The sequence below is a fragment of the Balaenoptera musculus genome, chromosome 5, assembly GCF_009873245.2.
Source record: "Balaenoptera musculus isolate JJ_BM4_2016_0621 chromosome 5, mBalMus1.pri.v3, whole genome shotgun sequence".
NCBI lineage: Eukaryota > Metazoa > Chordata > Mammalia > Artiodactyla > Balaenopteridae > Balaenoptera > Balaenoptera musculus.
In genome coordinates this window covers 120,649,421-120,668,160 of record NC_045789.1, presented here as the reverse complement: position 1 = coordinate 120,668,160, position 18,740 = coordinate 120,649,421, and the positions used below count along the sequence as shown (strand labels likewise).

The 18,740-nt window shown below is 38.0% G+C and overlaps 1 non-coding gene across 1 annotated transcript; it reads left to right on the top strand.

The window, feature by feature from the left end:
• The first annotated feature begins 2,219 nt into the window (after window positions 1-2,219).
• Window positions 2,220-2,292, top strand: TRNAV-CAC. Its single transcript has one exon. It is a non-coding gene; the product is annotated as a tRNA-Val (tRNA).
• Window positions 2,293-18,740: the final 16,448 nt, after the last annotated feature.

Below are 18,740 nucleotides of genomic sequence, written 5' to 3'. Positions count from 1 at the left end.
TGGGTTCTCCCCACCCCCCATATGTATGAACAGTTTTCCCCCCATTTATTGAGAAGACTTTCCTGTCCCCATTGGATTGCTTTGGCATCTCAGTCAAAAATCAAATGACTATTGATTTGACTATGTGGGACTATTTCTGGGCTCTCTATTCCATTCCATAAGATCATCCTTATGCTACTACCTCAGTGTCTTGATTACTGTATTTTCACAATAAGTCTTGGTATTCACCACAAATGTTATGAATCTGAACTTTTTAAAAATAAACTTCTACTAAAGATTTAGTCTACATGCAAAAAGTAATTTCAGTTGAAAATGGTTGAATTCAGTAAGAAAACCCCACTATGAAACCAGGCTTCCTTTATTCTTGCTTGTAGCCCCACCCGTAATCTGAATAAAGATCTAGAGTTGAACTTGGTTAAAAGGATCCTTATAAGTAGAAAATATCCTTTTTTTTCTGTTTTTATAGTTGAGAACAAACTGTACTTTTTAAAGGGACTTTTTACTAGAAAGCTAAAGTGATACAAAACAAACCAAAAAGCATAGAAGCTCATGAGTTGTTAGGGTCCCAGCTTCTTTACCAACCTAAGTCTAGCCACAGATTGGACTGCCTGGCTCAAGTATCAGGACATCCATTTTGATGTTTTCCACTCATCTCCACAGTGGCTGACATTTGAGTGGTTGGATACCAGATCATGCTTTTTAGAAATTTAGCTGAGGTAGTTTGATTGGCACCAAATCATGTCTTATGCCCCATTTTATTTGCATGCAGTTTTCCAGACACACTACTTCTTGTCCTTTAAACATCTCAACTGGGGACTCATTGTGAAGTCCCAGCCCATTATAGGAAAAGCAAATGGTCGCATCCATCTCCTACTACTATAATCTCACCCCACTCCTCGGAGCTAACAGTTCTTAACAGTTTGCCATCTATCTTTTGAAATGATATTCTGTGTACTTTCATGCTCTTACAATGTGACTTTGACATTGAGAGATAGGGTCTGTGTCCCTTCCCCTGGAATCCGGGCAGGCTTGTGACAGTAGAAATTGGCGGAAGTGACACTGACTTATGAAGCTCGGTCAGGAGAGGCAATGCAGTTTCTCCATCGTTTGATGGAATATCTACTTTTGGAGCCCTGAGTCACCATGTAATATTGCACTATCCTGAGGCCATCATCACTTTCTGAAGAAGCTCAGGCAAAGGGAGAGGCCCCTTGTAGGGGCTGTAGTTGAGCATCACCACAGATGAATAACTCAGTGAATGACTGTTGAGTCCTCGCAGCTCCTTCCAGACTTCCTGGAGCAGAGACCAGGCAGTCTCGCTGTGCCCTGTCTGATTCCTGGTGGTGGTTTTAATTCACTAAGTTTGGGAGAGTTTGTTATCACAATAGTAACTGGAGAATATGCCTTAGAAAATTTTAATAAAAATAGAATCATCTTTATTTTAAATTGCTGTTAGAATTCTCAGCAATTTAACAAGTATATGCTATTGATGGACATGAAATTCATTGCCAATTTTTCTACAGATTGTATTTATACAGGTATGATTGCTGGGTTAATTGGTTTAGAAATCTCAAGAGTTGGTAGATACTGACAATCTCAATCCTAAATGACTGTGTCAGTATCGATCCATACGCTTTCCTATACTACTTGACATTATGGGTCTTTTAAAAATTTGCCATTATAGTGAACAAAAAACAATAGAACCTTATTGGTTTGATCTGAACCAAAGAGGACTTTGTTCCTCTTGTTTCATGTTTATTGGCCATTTTAATTTCCTCATCTCTAAGTACCTATTCATATTTTTTACCTATTTTTCTAACGTGTTGTTTATCTTTTTATAAGTAATTTATATATACTATAGATATATAATGACTACATATATAATGAATATATACATAACATAATACATATATGGTGACTATATATATATAAAATCACTGAACATGTGTGCATATATACATACAATCAGTAATCATTCATCAGCTGGAAGTTGAAACTTTTTTCTCCTAGTCAGTTGCCTGTGTGTTAACTTTGTTTTTATTTTATCATACTGATGTTTAAAACTATATATACACATTGTTTAACTGCCATAACTATTTGTGGTAGCACAGTCGTCTCCTTTAGTTTATCTTCATTTTTCAAAATTTTCTTGGCTATTCTTTGTGTGTGTGTGTGTGTGTGTGTGTGTATTTCACATAAGAGGTTGAGAATCAGGGACTTCCCTGGTGGTCCAGTGGTTAAGACTCTGCGCTCACAATGCAGAGGGCCCGGGTTTGATCCCTGGTCAGGGAACTAGATCCCTCATGCCGCAACTAAGAGCCTGCATGCCGTAACTAAAAAAGATCCCTCATGCCACAACGAAGATCTCACAGGCTTAAATATTAAAAAAAAAAAAGAAGAAGAAGTTAAGAATTTGTCAATTTCCATTAAGTAAAACTCCTTTGGATTCTGGTTGGGATTACATTGAATTTATACATTAATGTTGGAGAAAAATTGACATCTTTTAGTCCTTTAATGATGGCTTAGATTGTTCACCTCATATGGGCAATCTTGGATATTCCTGCTTAAGTATTTTATAGTTTTGCTTGATAATATATAGGGGATATTAAGTGGTTATTGCTCATAAAAGAAAGCAATTGACTTTTATTTTATTTTTGAGTTTATTATATATTTATTGGAGTAAAATTGCTTTACAATGTTGTGTTATTTTCTGCTGTACAATGAATTGAATCAGCTATATGTATACACATATCCCCTCCCTCTTGGACCTTCCTCCCACCCTCCCCATCCCACCCATCTAGGTCGTCAGAGAGCACCGAGCTGAGCTTCCTGTGCTATACAGCAGGTTCCCACTAGCTATCTGTTTTACACACGGTAGTGTATTTATGTCAAACCTAATCTCCCAGTTTGTCCCACCCTCTCCTTCCCCCCCTTTGTCTACATGTCCATTCTCTACGTCTTCGTTTCTATTCCTTCCCTACAAATAGGTTCATCTGTACCATTTTTCTAGATTCCACATATATGTGTTAATATACGATATTTGTTTTTCTCTTTCTGGCTTACTTCACTCTGTATGACAGACTCTAGGTCCATCCATATCTCTACAAATGACCCAATTTCATTCCTTTTTATGGCTGAGTAATATTCCATTGTATATATGTACCACATCTTATTTATCCATTCATCTATGATTGGACATTTAGGTTGCTTCCATGTCCTGGCTATTGTAAATAGTGCTGTAATGAACATTGGGGTACATGTGTCTTTTAGAATTATGGTTTTCTCAGGGTATATGCCCAGTAGTGGGATTGCTGGGTCATTTAGGTCTTTAATCCATTTAGAGTTTATTTTTGTGTATGGTGTTAGGTAGTGATCTAATTTCATTCTTTTACAGGTAGCTGTCCAGTTTTCCCAACACCATTTATTGAAGAGGCTGTCTTTTCTCCATTGTATGTTCTTGCCTCCTTTGTCATAAATTAGGTGACCATATGTGTGTGGGTTTATCTCTGGGCTTCTATCCTGTACCATTGATCTACATTTCTGTTTTTGTTCCAATACCATACTGTCTTGATTACTGTAGCTTTGTAGTATAGTTTGAAGTCAGAGAGTCTGATTCTTCCAGCTGTAAGACCAGAAACTATAAAACTCTTAGAGGAAAACGTAGGAAAAACACTCTTTGACATAAACCACAGCAATTGACTTTTATACATTGATCTTATATCTCACCCCTTATTAAACTCCTCTATTTATTGAATAATATTTTTTTAGTGATTTCCTTGCATTTTCTAGGTTGTCAGTCATATTGTACAAATAATGAGTTTTGTTGCTTTGCAACCTGCATTTATGCAGTTTATTTCATTTCTTTTCATATGGCAATGACCAGGACAGCTAGTACAATGTTGAGTATTACTGGTGATAATTGAGTATTCTTGTCTTTTATCTTATTTCTAATCTTAATGATTGTACTTCTAATGTTTAACCTTTAAATATGACATTTGCTGCAGGTTTCAGATATTTTTCTTTTCATTTTTTTAATGGGAATTCTTGTTGTTTTCTTTTGTGATCTTTTTTCTTTTACTCAACAATATGCTGTGAACAGCTTTCCAAATCCAGAAGTATATAAATAAACAAATTTAAATGTCTGCATGATATTTCATTGAATATACATACTAAAATTTACTTACTGTGATACTGTGATTAATAATAAGAAATATATATTTGGTCTTCATCCCTGTTACTGGCACAGAGCTCCTAAAAGCCTTGGAATTTCCTAAGTGACAGAACAACAAAGGTGTCTTTTGTTACATTAATGAAGTGACTTTTGGACCCCACCTAAGGATGGGGGCTGGTTGCCAGGAGAGCCAACCCTGTGATTAGAGGGTTGAAACTTTCAGTCCCTTCCCCCTGACCTCCTTGGAGGGGAGAAGGGCTGGAGATTGAGTTTAATCATGAATGACCAATGATTTAAACCATACCTATGTAATTGAAGCCTCCATAAAAATTCCAAAAAGATGGCTTCAGAGAGCTTCCAAGCTGGTGATTTGGAGATTTGGGGAGTGTCATGTGTCTAGAGAGGACATGAAAGCTCTGCACTCTTTCCCCATACCTTGCTCTATGCATCTCTTCCAACTGGCTGTTTCTGAGTTATATCCTTTTATAATAAACCAGTGATCTAGTAAGTAAAATGTTCCTCTGAATTCTGCGAACCACACCAGCAAATTAATTGAGCTAAAGGAGGGGGTTGGAGGAACCTTTGATTTATAGCTAGTTGATCAGATATACAGGTAAAAACTTGGACTTGTGACTGACTTTTGAAGGGGAGGTGGGGCAGGGAGGTGGCCGTCTTGTGGGACTGGGCCCTCAACCTGTGGGATCTGATGCTATCTCCAGGTAGACAGTGTCAGAACTGAGTTGACTTGTTAGGGCACCCAACTGGTGTCCAAGAATTGCTTGGTGGTGTGGGGAATAACCACACACCTCTACCCAACAGTGGAATTGGGTTCATTGTCCCTAGTCTTCTATTGGTAAACAAAAAATTTTCCATGTGTATATAAAATAATCTACATTGCTTTTTTTTTTTGGCCGCACTGGACAGCTTGTGGGATTTTAGTTCCTTGACCAGGGATCAAACCTGGACCCTTTGGCAGTGAGAACATGGAGTCCTAACCATTAGAACAGCAGGGAATTCCCATTGCTTTGAATCTCTTTGTGCAAACAACTTTCCACATTTCTTTTATCCTTGGCAGTTGGATAGCTTGGATTAAAGGTAAGGAAGGTATCTAACTTTATTATACATTTTGTTACAAATTGTTGAAGGCTGATTTGCCCTCCAGAAAGGATATACTAATTTATACTGTCATCAACAGTGAATGAATGTGCCATTTCCCTCTACCCTTGTTAACTCTGCATTTTGACGATCTTTTTAAATCTATAAATTTGATAGGTAAAAGCGATTATTTGTTTTTACTGGGATTCATTCTATTATTAGTTTGAGTATTGATCATTTCTCTTTCTTCTTTTGTGAGTTGCCTATTCATATCTTGCCCATTTTTCTACTGAAGCATTCTTCAGTTCCTTATCGATTTTTTTTGTTGACCACAGTGAGGTTAAATCCTCTTCCTTTCCCTAAATACCAGTCTCCATTTCTTCTTCCTGGTTACCAGATTCATATGTATCCTTGTAGAGCTAAAAAATACATATTCATGCATATATATTTATATCTTTTAAATTTACATACATGAAGCCACACTATACCCACATTTTTTGTTCCTTGCTTTATTTATTTATTTATTTATTGGATTTTTTTTTTTTTTTTTTTTTTTTGGCTGCGTTGGGTCTTTGTTGCTGTGTGTGAGCATTCTCTCGTTGCGGTGAACGGGGGCTACTCTTTGTAGCGGTGCCTGGGCTTCTTATTGTGGTGGCTTCTCTTGTTGCAGAACATGGGGTCTATTTGCACGGGCTTCAGTAGTTGTGGCACGCAGGCTCAGTAGTTGTGGCTCTTGGGCTCTAGAGTTCAGACTTAGTAGTTGTGGCGCATGGGCCTAGTTGCTCTGCGGCATGTGGGATTTTCCCGGACCAGGGCTTGAACCCGTGTCTCCTACATTGGGAGGCGGATTCTTAACCACTGTGCCACCAGGGAAGTCCCTGTTCCTTGCTTTAAAAAAGTATAACAATTATTCCCTACTCATTTATTCAGCAAATATTTATTGAGCACTCTTCCTGTGCTAGGCACAATACTAGTTATTTGGGATATATTAGTGAACCAAAAAAAAACAATTCCTTTCCTCATGGAGCTCATTTACATTCTACAAAGAGGCTGCTTCTTTTTTAACTGCCCTGTAGTATTCCACTTGTAAAGGAAGCACAATTTACTTATCCAGTTCTTTTGTAATGGATATTTAATTGTTCCCTGGCTTTTGCTATTCCTAACAACACTACATAATCCTTTGACATAAATTTTTGATTAATGTTTCCATATATCTATAAGGATAAAATCCTAGATATGGAATTTCTAGATATGTACACTGTATAAATTTTTTTGTTATAGAAATTTGAAAGATATATAAAGGTAGGGGGAATATTACTATAAAATTTATTCTCATTGATTATTTAAACATTAATTTTTATTTCTTTGTTTCAAATAATATTCCATTATCTGGATGTACCACATTTTTTTTATCCATTTACCTATTGAAAGGGCATCTTGTTGCTTCCAAGTGTTGGTAATAATTAATAAAGCTGCTACAAACATCTGTATTCAGGTTTTCATGTGGACATAGTGTTCAACCCATTTGGGTACATACCAAGGAGCACAATTGCTGGATCATATTGTAAGAATATATTTAGTTTTGTAAGAAACTGCCAAAGAAGATTTACAGATGAGGTAAGGTATTTTGCGGAGGTGTCTGTTTAGATCTTTTGCTCATTTTTAAATTGGGTTTTTTTCTTACTGTTGAGTTTTAGGTGTTCTTTACGTATTTTGGATATAAATTCTTTATTTGCAGTTACGTCTTTGCGAATATTTTCTCCCAGTTTGTGGCTTGTCTTTTCTCTTAACACTATCTTTTTCAGGGCAGAAGTTTTTAATTTTAATAAAGTCCAACTTATCAATTTTTTTCTTTTATGGGTCATGATTTGGTGTTTTATCTAGATTTTCTCCTATGTTACCTTCTAGGAGTTTTATACTTTTGCATTTTACATTTAGGCCTATGATCCATTTTGATTTGATTTTTGTGAAAGGAGAAAGGTCTGTGTCTAGATTCATTTTTTGCATGTGGATGTCTAGCACAATTTGTTGAAAGGACTCACTGATTTTTAAAAAACAAAACATGTCATTGGAGGATGAATCCTCATCTCTTCATGCTCCAAAGTTCTACTCATTAAATTGCCTGTCTGTTTTTATCTCTTTTGCTAAATGATTGACATATTCTGAACCTAATGAATTATCAAGCCCTTACTGGATTAGACTGCTTGTCCTGCCTATTTCCCTATTGCCTTTTGGTTGCAAGTAAGAGAAATCCAAGCTCAAACTGGTATAAGCAAACAAAGAAAATGTATTGACTGAATGACCTAGGGGTAGATTTAGCTGAGGTACAGAGATTCAAACAATGTCATTAAAATTGAATTTTTCCTTCAACTTTTAGCTCCATTTTCAGATATTTAGCATTCAGTCATATTTATTAAGTATCTACTTTGTTCCAGACATTGTTTTAGATGCTGTGGAAGCAGTGCAGATAAGACAAGGAAGGAAGTTCCCTACTTTCATTGGGTTTACATTCTAGTAAAAGTCTTGAGATTCACTCTGATTGGACTAGCTTAGGTCATGTGTTTACCTCATGAACCAATCACTTGGCCAACAGTGGGCTGGTCGGGCCTAAGCCTGGGTGATATGTTCCATCCCTAAAACTAGGGATAGGTCTGCACTGGACCACATGGACTAAGAGTGGGATAGGGCTGGATACCCAAATGAAAACCAGGGCTGTTGTTGAGAGAAGGCAGAATGGATGCTGGGAGACAAGTGACAAATGCTCCTTTTAATTATGTCTTTGGGATGACTGACTATGAAAGTTCTCCAAGAAGCTATTTCTTTAACCATGATTCTTGAGGGGTTAGGCTATATTAGAGCCAACCAGCTAGCTCTTACAACTTTCATATTTCTTGAGCCTCTATGGAAGAAACCTGATTTTGTTCTGAGTTGTACATGTGAGACTCCCTTGCCAATGAATTAAAAGCAAACATTGCTGGACAATGTTCTCTCTTTAAAAGGAGAAAGTGCTAGGACATGCCCTATTGCCCTTTCTGCCTTTCTCTTTCCTATTGCTTGAAGCATGGTCACGGTGGCCTCCACTCCAGCTGTGCCCTGGAACATTAGCCCACCTTTATGATGGAAGCTTGTGCTGAGAATGGCAGGTGTGTACGTATAGGATGGCTATAAGAAGAGCACTTCTCATGTCCATCTATGTATGTGGACAAAGTCTGTTCACCTCAATTTTTAAATGAGAATAGCTCTGTTCATTTCAGATTTCTCAGGTAACAAATGTCTAAATTACTCAACGTGTTTATTCCTCCTACATACTACTAATGTATTGGTGTTTCTGAATTCTTCAAGATTTGGAAAAGATGAATTTCCAATCAACATAGATGCTAATTGGATATGATTTATGCTAACAGTAGATTATCACAGTGTTAATTTTTATGTGGGACATGAAGTACATATAGGCTTTTTATTGGACCACTGTAATTATTCATAAAACCATGATAAAATTTGATAAGAATCATCTGAAATCACATTGTAATAGCCAAAATGGTTTTCTTAGTCATTATATTTACTGAGTTCCAAACACTGCATAGTAAACATGGTTAGGATTCGGAGCACCTTGAGGGACTCACTATGTCCTAAGGCTTCTGGGAAATATATTTGTTCCTCAACAGTATCCCAGGAGAACAAAGATTAAGCAGTCAGGGAAATTCTTTGGAATTAAAGAATAATTGGAGAGGTTTCTGGGAATGTAAAGTGGGCAATATTATGAGATTTTCTTTTTAAAATGTTTTTCTTTTGATGTTTCAATATGAGCTTTAAAATATGTTATTTAATTATGTGGCCATTTCAGTTTTTGTTGGCCTTGTACATTATTTTAATTGCTCTTATTTCTGTCCTAGAGCCTTGTACCCAGATGTGAAAGTATTTAAAAAGTTAAAATTGCACTCACAAATGTAAGTTATCGATGTCATGACCATATCATTATCCTGCCAGTTTTTGGTCTGAGGCAATATCAAAAAAGGCATAATCTTTGAAGGAGAACAAATAAAAATAGGAATTTTACATATCCCAAATACATATATGTTTGGGTTAATTTAGTAATTCCAGTAATCCCCTCTCTGTTGCTCTGGATGACACTATCTCCTAAACTTATTAATTTTGTGTGAATCATAGATTTTCTTCAGCTGCTTCTCAGTTTCTTAACAGTTGTTTGATGTCCCCTCTATTTGGTTGAAATTCTAACAAAGGGGACACAAACTCAGATTCCTTCAAAGGTCAGGTAGATGGCATAAAGGCATAAAGCTATGTGTGTTTGTGTGTATGTATGTGGTTATGTGTGTATATATGTGTGTGTTTGTGTGTATGTATATAGTTGTATATATATGTGTGTGTGGCTGAGTGTGTGGATTGTATGTGCAGTTGTGTGTGTTTGTGGTTGTGTGTATATTTGTAGCTGTGTGTTTGTAGTTATGTGTATATTTGTAGTTGTGTGTGTATGTGTGTAAGATTGTGTGTGTTTTTGGATTGTACATACAGTTGTGTGTATATGGTTGTGTGTGTTTGTATGGTTGTGTGTATTTGTAGTTTTGTGTGTGTATGTATGTATGATTGTGGATTATATGTACAGTTGTGTGTGTTTCCGTGATTGTGTGTGTGTTTGTAGTTGTGTGTATGTCTGTAGAGGTATGTGTGTGTGTGTGTGTGTGTGACTGTGCACACTCACATGTGGGTGAGGGGTGCACATGGGGTGAGGGGTGAGGACTATGGCTGGCTACACGTACCTGCTCTATTTTTAGGTGTGCTTGTCCACAAGTTTGTAAAATACCATGCTGGCCAAACGAAACATCATAGGAAACAAGTCTTTATGCTCAGACTCTAAAATGCCTTAGTATTGCAAGGCTGTTTAAGTTGTCCTTTATTTATTTATTTGTTTGTTTATTAAAATTTTTATACAGTTTCAAAGTTATTACAAAATATTGGCTATATTCCTCATGTTGTACAATATATCCTTGAGCTTATCTTATACCCAACAGTTTGTACTTCCCACTCCCCCACCCTTACACTGCCCGCTCCCACCCCGCCAACCTGGTAACCACTACTTTGCTCTCTATATCTGTTGAGTCTGCTTCTTTTTTGTTATATTCACTAGTTTGTTGTATCTTTCAGATTCCACATGTATGTGATATCATGCAGTATTTGTCTTCCTCTGTCTTATTTCACTTAGCATAATGCCCCCCAAGTCCATCCATATTGCAGCAAATGGTGAAATTCCGTTCTTCTTTATCGCTGAGTAGTATTCCATTGTATATATACACCACATCTTATTTATCCATTCACCTGTTGATGGACACTTAGGTTGCTTCCGTATCTTGATAATTGTAAATAATGCTGCTATGAGCATTGAGGTGCATGTATCTTTTTGAATTAGTGTTTTTGTTTTTTTTCTTATATATTACCAGGGGTGGCATTGCTGGGTCATATGGTAGTTCTGCTTTTAAATTTTTGAAGAATCGCCATACTGTTCTCCATAGTGGCTGCACCAATTTACATTCCCACCAACAGTGCACATGTGTTCCCTTTTCCCCACACCCTCTACAACACTTGTTATCTTTGGTTTTTTAATAATAGGCCTCCTAATAGGTGTGAAGTGATATCTCATGGTGTTGATTTGCATTTCCCTGATAATTAGTGATGCTGAGCGCATTTTCATATACCTGTTGGCATATTTGTATATTATTTTTTGGACCATAAATTGGAACCTGCTCTGTATGTTGTTTTTCTTATTTGCTTTTCTTATATAACAATGTTTTTGACAATTTTTATTCACATTACTTTTTAACTTGGACCATGTTATTTGTAATCACACCAGACATTTCTTGAAAATAGTTTAATGAATAGCCTGTCTCAGAGAAATATCAGAAAAGACAAGTTACTAATTAATCAATACAGCTATTCATGTACATATTCTCACTCTGCTTCAAAAGTTATAGTTAATGCCATTATAGCCATGGCAGTCAAATAGCATGGCTTTTATCCTTTTGAAGATTCTTTTTAGGATAATAACAGTAAAATGTTCCCTATTCTAACACACTTGGCTATAAATTTGTTCTGCTTTGATCGTCACCTTTACTTCTGTCTGCTGCTTTTATTAGCTTCACTATACAGCCTTGGTTGAAAGCAGTAAAATTATTACCAGAGGTTATCATAGACCAAAATAGGGACTTTCAAACAGTTTTGACCAGGATTCACAGTAAGAAATGCATTTTGTCTTGTGACCCAGTACACAGACATGTACATGAAAATAAACACATTTCATTATAAAGTACACTTATGTGAAATACACTCTGATATTTTCTATTTTACTCTAATTCTATTCTAGTCTCTTTTATGTCATTAAAAAATACTGCTTGCCCCCTCCCACTCCATCCACTAAATTGATTTCAGGACCCACTCCTGGGCCTTGGTCTGCATTTTATAAAACAGATTTAGAAGGTAACTTCTGCCTTATTGGTAGAGGGAATCCATATTACCTATGAAAATAAGTCCAATGCTTCTTAGAGATTATTCCTATCCCAGCTACAATCTAAATTATTAGTGTTTAAAAGCTAACCTTAATAAAATCTTATATATTTAGAAAAAATGTTTTGAAATATAATGTATAAGAAATATGTCTTGATGTTGAGAGAAAAGCTATTCTCATTTAAAAACCTTCCCTGAAGTTTTAAAATTAAGGCTGATCACCTTATATGTTTTTATTTTGAAAGTATATTAAAGAAGGTAATTATGTAATTGTTTAGATACCTGACCTTTCTCCACTTAATGGGATTCTTACTGCTTTATTTAAATCCATGGTTGTCTGGGGGTCCTTATTATCACCCTGACACTTCAGGACATGTTCCCATTTGATTATAAAAGTGTTTTGTAACAGATTACTTTTTCTTCTTCAACTTTCAGCTTGATACTTTTCTTTTTAAATGGCACTCTAAAACAAGGTACAATAGTTAGTATAAAAAGCTGCAAATTTTTGTGCGTTTTAAATTCTGCATGCATCTAAATTTTGTTGTGTCCCATAAGCAGCAACATATGTTTTGATATACAATTTTGGACTAGTTAAGGTGAAATTCTCTTCATTTCTTTACTCCTTTGTCTTTGAACTGTCAAGAGTGGATGGCAGAAGCTAAAACTGTATTACAGAACTGTGGTAAGATCAAGGGGAACCAACAAAGGCTGGTGAAGCTCCCCAAGCATAGTGACGGTGGGGAGCTGGAGCTGTTATCACCCCTAGGTCTAAAGAGTAAAGGGAAGTGTGGTTACTAGGACCTAGGAGAGTAGTGGCAGGAGAAGGCCACGTGACAGAGGCCGAGGTCTTTGGAAGAGGGCCACAGCCACCAGGGGTGACTCAGCAGAGAGGAAACAGGATGAAAGACTCAGATTGCACAATCTGCCCAACTATTCATTTCCTACCAGTTCCTCCCAGCGACCAAACCCAGCCAGAAGCCAGAGACAAGAGAACCCATTCATGCCCCTCCTGGGGCACCAGGCATGGTAGACAAGGGTGAAAAATAGATCTGGGGGTGGAGTAAAATGGGAAATAGTCCAGCACACAGATCTACTTCAACATTTTAATGGCTACATGTATTCCATTATACCTAATACCATAATTTACATAACAGACTGTGCATAGATGGCTATTTAGATTGTTTTCAATTATTCATTAGTATAAATGAATGACTTTGGATGACCTTATTAACTCAGTCATTGTACATATCTATAATTATTTTCTTAGGATGAATTCCTAGAAATAGAATTCTTGAGTTAAAGCGTGTGCACATTTTGTATTTCTGTCATTGTTAGATTTATTTCCAGAAGGGTTATACCCACTTATACTCTACCCAACAGTACAGCAAAGTGTTCATTTCCTTACACCTTTGCAAAAAGTTTTTATTGGTTTTTTATATATTTTCCAGTCTAATAGGTTGAAAAAAACCCTCTCACTTGTAGTTTAAAAATTATTGATGAGATTGAACATCTTTTCACAAATTAATTGGCTATTAGACAATCTTTATCTAAGACATGTCATCTTAATATCAGGGTGCAAATAAAAAATGAGAAGTTATTACATTGTTACAACTACCTTATGAGATGGAGTCAGCTCCTTAGCAAACATGATACCGAAAAAGATAGGTTATTCAGTTGGTATTTTGTCCTATGGTCATTATACAAATAATTTGAGTCATTAGCATCTTTAAGAACATGTAATAACATGGAATTTAGAGCCAGGTGTGGGTGGACTTACTTGCCTTGTAGCTATGTGTGGGAAAGCAGAACTTTACCCGCACTAGAGATGATAAAGAATAATTTGAATTCTTTCACATGTGGGTTCTTTAAAATTTCTCTCTTCTAGATTAAACATCTGAAGTTTCTTTTAGAAGATGCCCTACTCTACCATTCTGTTTGCTCTCCTCTGGAAGGGCTCCAATTTGATAATATTCCACTTAAAAAGTGGTGTTGTTGGCATGGGTGTGGGTGAGCGAGTCCTCTCATACACTCTGGCAGGCGTGTGAATCTGAACAGATACATTGGAGGGCAACTTGGCAGTATCTACTAACATCGAAACTGCACATAAGCAGTAATTCTACCATTTCCTTTCTCTTATAGAGAAAGACATAGACGTGCAATAGATAACACTGTGTGGGCCATCAGTCCATTGACAATGGGTCAGCGGCTGGAACTAAAGGAAGCTGGACCAGTGGGTTAGAGCAAAGGGTAAGCCTCCAGGACACACTAGAATTAGAGAGGAAGGCGAAGCAACTGGGCTAGAAGCCTAGTCATAGGATCTAGGCCAACACAGCAATGAGTAGAAAGAGGCAGTCAATCAGAATTTTACTGGCTGTCCGGTCGGTGACAGGACTGATTCCAGATTCCCCATTGCCAGCACATCCGGCATGCTGAGATGGTTGGTACGCTTTCTAACCTGGCGGGCACAGCAGATTCTAGGCAGGAAAGGGTGGCGTTGAAGGAACAGGAAACCATTGACTTACATCTAGAATATTATCTTCACCCCTGCAAAATAAGAAGTATGATTCAGTGGTTTTCAGATGGCTTCATTTCAGAATGCTCACAAACTAGGTTTTGAAATACAGAATTTTGATGTGGGTTGACATTAAACCTTCCTTCATAATTTACAGACTCCTCGCCCCAGCCCACTCTGCCTGCTTTTTGAAAACAGGGCCATTTTGCCTGCCTCCAAACTCAAAGTTTCCACCCTGTTCCTGTGGTTCATCTGCGTCCCTTGCAGTCTTGGTGTGAAACCGCCTCTGCCAGCCTTGGCTTCTCCGAACCCAAGCAGAGGAAGGGAGGGCATTTGGACAACAGCTTTCCGGAGAGCCGAAATTGCCAATCTCTACTACATTTGTCTCGGTGCCGGTTTTCCCTCTGAACTAAACTGCATTATGTCTGGATGTCTGGCCGGGATGCCAATCTTATAAGAATTTCACTTTTCTCTCTCTCTCATTTTACTTCCAACTGAGATCATCTCACAATGTTTCCACTCTGTAGTTTATGAATTTCTCTCAGCCCATATTGGATAGCTCTAATCTGTTAGAGAAACAGTGCTTAAAAACTTGGACACTGATGCCAGAGTGTTGCATTTAAATCCTAGTTGCATCACCTTTCTGTACCTCAGTCTCCTGTCTGCAAAATACAGATAATAATACCTGTAAAATACCTTGAATATATGTGACCATATGTGACATATAGTAAGTGCTCCATAAATGTTAGCTAGTGTTTCTATTAGACATGATATACTCTTCCATCACCGAGTTCTAGCTGTTTGTCCCTTTTCACCATATCTTCTTTGTCTGACATAGCATTCCTCTCCTTTGGCTAAAATTTCAAGTTAACTTGATGCATAACCTATACTTTGTTCATTTGTATATAGACATGTGAGGTCATAGTACTGTTCCCAATTCAATTCCTTGTTTTCTGCCAAGACTTATTAGTCTTCTCTGATGTTGTTGTTCTTCTCATGTCCTACCTGGTATTCTCCGTATGAGTACAGTTTTATCTGGGTATTTTTCCTTCCCTGCAAACTTCAGGTTGGCACTTTTCTGCCAGATGTAGTTCTTCCAGCCATGCAAAAACACTCCAGCCTCTGCAGGAGTTCACTCTCCCAGAATTCTATATTCATCCCTACCCATAAAGAAAGCTGGCTGGTCACTTCTCACATCCTCCTTTATCTTACAAAGTCACAGCCTTTTCCTGGAAGGAAGATAAAAGCATATCTTGTGCCCTGAGGTCCTTCAGCTTCCTGCCTAGAACTTCAAAAATTCTCAGAGAGACATTTTGGACAGTTGTGACTATGGTCTATAAGCCCAGATGAGCCATTAGAAGTTAGTACTAAAAAGATTTGATCAACAGCAGACTCTAACCCAGATATAATCAGGAGCCAAAAATATGTGGGCACGTAGCTAATGAGTATCTGAGTGGTCGGGAAGGAAAGAGATGCAAAGTTGGACTCTGCTTCCAGTGTGGGCTCTCTGATGTTCAGGAGGGTCTGAAGGGTTATACATTCATTATGCTCGGGAGGTTTCTGCCCAGCAAGGTGCTGGAGATGCTCCGAGCGTGGGTTGTGTGATGAAGAACAAAGGGAGCAAGGACTGAAGTGTTTTCACATTCATTATACCTAGAGATGTTATTCCATGTAGAGAATCTCTGAATTATAATCGAAGCCTGTTCCATATGTATAATCTTAACTGGGTCCTTTCTCCTGTGGGAATTTACGATATGTAACAAGATGTGAGCTCAGGCCTCAGAAGAGAGCTTCTCTCCGCATTCATTAAATTTCATTAAATTCATAGTCTCACTCTCTGTTTTCTCATGTGAAACTTCTGTGCTGGGAGAGGGAGTCTGCCTTTTGTATTTCATCTTACCTCTCAGATCTGCCCTCGAAAACCACAGTTCCCTTTAAAAGTGGAGTTTGGGTTAGTCTTTTATTTCCACGGGCGCCCACCACGTGTCTTCATCTTAGACTAATGATGATAGAAGCGTCTACGAATATTAAGTATTTGCCGTGTGGCAGGCTCTGTGCCGATGATGTACGGTGACTCAGTCCCCGCATCGGGGATTCCGAGGGCGCTGTTCTCAGGCCCGTGTCATTTCCCCGCACCTCCTTTCCTTTTAACACTGTGTGCTCACTGCACAGAGTGCTTCCGCATTTGCCCTTAGCCTTGGGCCCTGGGCTCCACCATTGTGACCAGAGGACTCGGCACCCCCAAATACATTTGGGGGAACACATTGCCACCCTGACTGACCTTAACTCTTTATGGCCACCAGGTGGGAGTATTGGGATTTTAAAGAACCCTCCAGAAAATAGACTCAGTGTGTGAGGTGAGCCACCTCAGACAGGTTGCTTGTGATTTCAGTGGGTGAAAAGCCTTACCAAAATCAAAACCAAAACCAAACTTCTTTTATAAAAGCATATTTTAGCTATTGCAGTGATACCAGAGAGTGGGATATATCAGAAACACTGCATTGTTTTGAAGATTTTCTGGATGTAGTAACTCCATACACATTCACCCTTAAGCACAAACATTCTTGCATTTACAGTTCTTGTTACTAGTTCTAATGGTCTCCATGAAAGCTTGGATTATCATTTCCTGGGCTGGTGCTTCTCCAACTTGCTCCTAACGGCAGAGGAGAGAGAGTAAATGTGTACCCCAAGAACTACGGACTAGCCTAAAGTGGCTCTTTGGAAAAAAGCAATGTCTTCGAAGTCCCAGGTTTCATTTTATAAGTTATGTGGATTTTGCTTTCTATTTTTTAATATATATAAGTGTTTTTAATTTCAAAACTAGCGTTAAGTAACATGGCCATGGCTGGGAAATGTGGCAAGCTTAACCTCTGGTCAGTCTGGGAGCGTGGTGTTATTATTTCTGGAAAGGCAGGAAGGGACTGGACATGCAGTGTCCTTCAATATGGAGAGCTCGTCAATCTATGTCTCCCTAGGGATTTTCCTGTCCTTATCTTCTCCATGTTTGACCCCTCTTTGCTGCTTAGATCATTTTTAATTCTGCATTTTGGCCCTCCATATTTGTTTCGATTAATGTTTTGATTATTTTTCAATTAAATGTGGTCTTGCAAGAACAGGGCTTCATTTCTGGCCTTCAGCAGTGCCCTTTCTTCCATTCCTGAGGCTGCCACTAACTCATGATAACTCCCAGACTCTTCCCTGAATTAAACCTTTCTGATTAAACTTGGGTTTATCTTCATTCTTTCACGCTCTCATTTTAGTACTGTTCACATTGTCAGATTTTGTTTTAAAAATAACTAGATAATATAGGTATGACAGCCTTACATCTTCTTCCAGAACAAATTTAAAGTGATTCCTATAAATACATACAAGAGCATCACAAATGGGAGAAGGAGAAAAACATGACTAATAAAAATTATACTATTCATGATATCTATAGTGATGATGATGATGATGATGATGATGGTGGTGATGGTGAACAAGAGTGGTAAACATAAGAAGCAGCGAGGGAGAATGTTAGTTCACATGCTCTTACTTAAAGACCCAGTCTTTATCTTCAGACATCCCTCCTGAATGTTTGCCAAACTCAGAGTAGAAATGCCGCTGATGACTATAACCACGTTTGCGTGAATTTGGAAGTGTGTTGCTGCTTCACTGTTTTATTTATAGCTTTCTTTTACTGCCCTCATTTACCCCCATCCCCATCATCCTTTACTAAAGTTGAGATGTTGGAATTAGTAAATGACTGCAGGAAGAGTGCTGCTCAATATTTTGTCAATTTGATTACCACAGGAACTTACTTTCACGTGATTACAGTATAGGATTAACTCAGGGAAGCTAAACATTTATTAAAGATGTCAGATTCTGGAGGACTTTGCTGGTGGTGCAGTGGTTAAGAATCTGCCTGCCAATGCAGGGGACACAGGTTTGATCCCTGGTCCAGGAAGATCCCACATGCTGCAGAGCAACTAGGCCCATGCACCACAACTACTGAGCCTGAGCTCTAGAGCCCTCAAGCCACAACTACTGAGCCCCTGTGCCACAACTACGGAAGCCTGTGTGCCTAGAGCCCATGCTCCACAACAAGAGAAGCCACCGCAATGAGAAGCCCATGCACTGCAATGAAGAGGAGCCCCAGCTCGCCACAACTAGAGAAAGCCCACGCGCAGAAACAAAGACCCAACGTAGCCAAAAATAAATAAACAAATAAATTTATTAAAAAATACCACAAGATGTCAGATTCTAGACCTTCCTGTTAGCAGTTGTGGTAGATTGTATCATTTCTTCAAAACATGGCCTGCCCCTCTTTTGTTTTTTTTTTAAATTTTATTTTGTTTTTTTTATACAGCAGGTTCTTATTAGTTATCCATTTTATACATATTAGTATATATATATCAATCCCAATCTCCCAATTCATCACAGCACCACCACCACCCCCACCGCTATCCC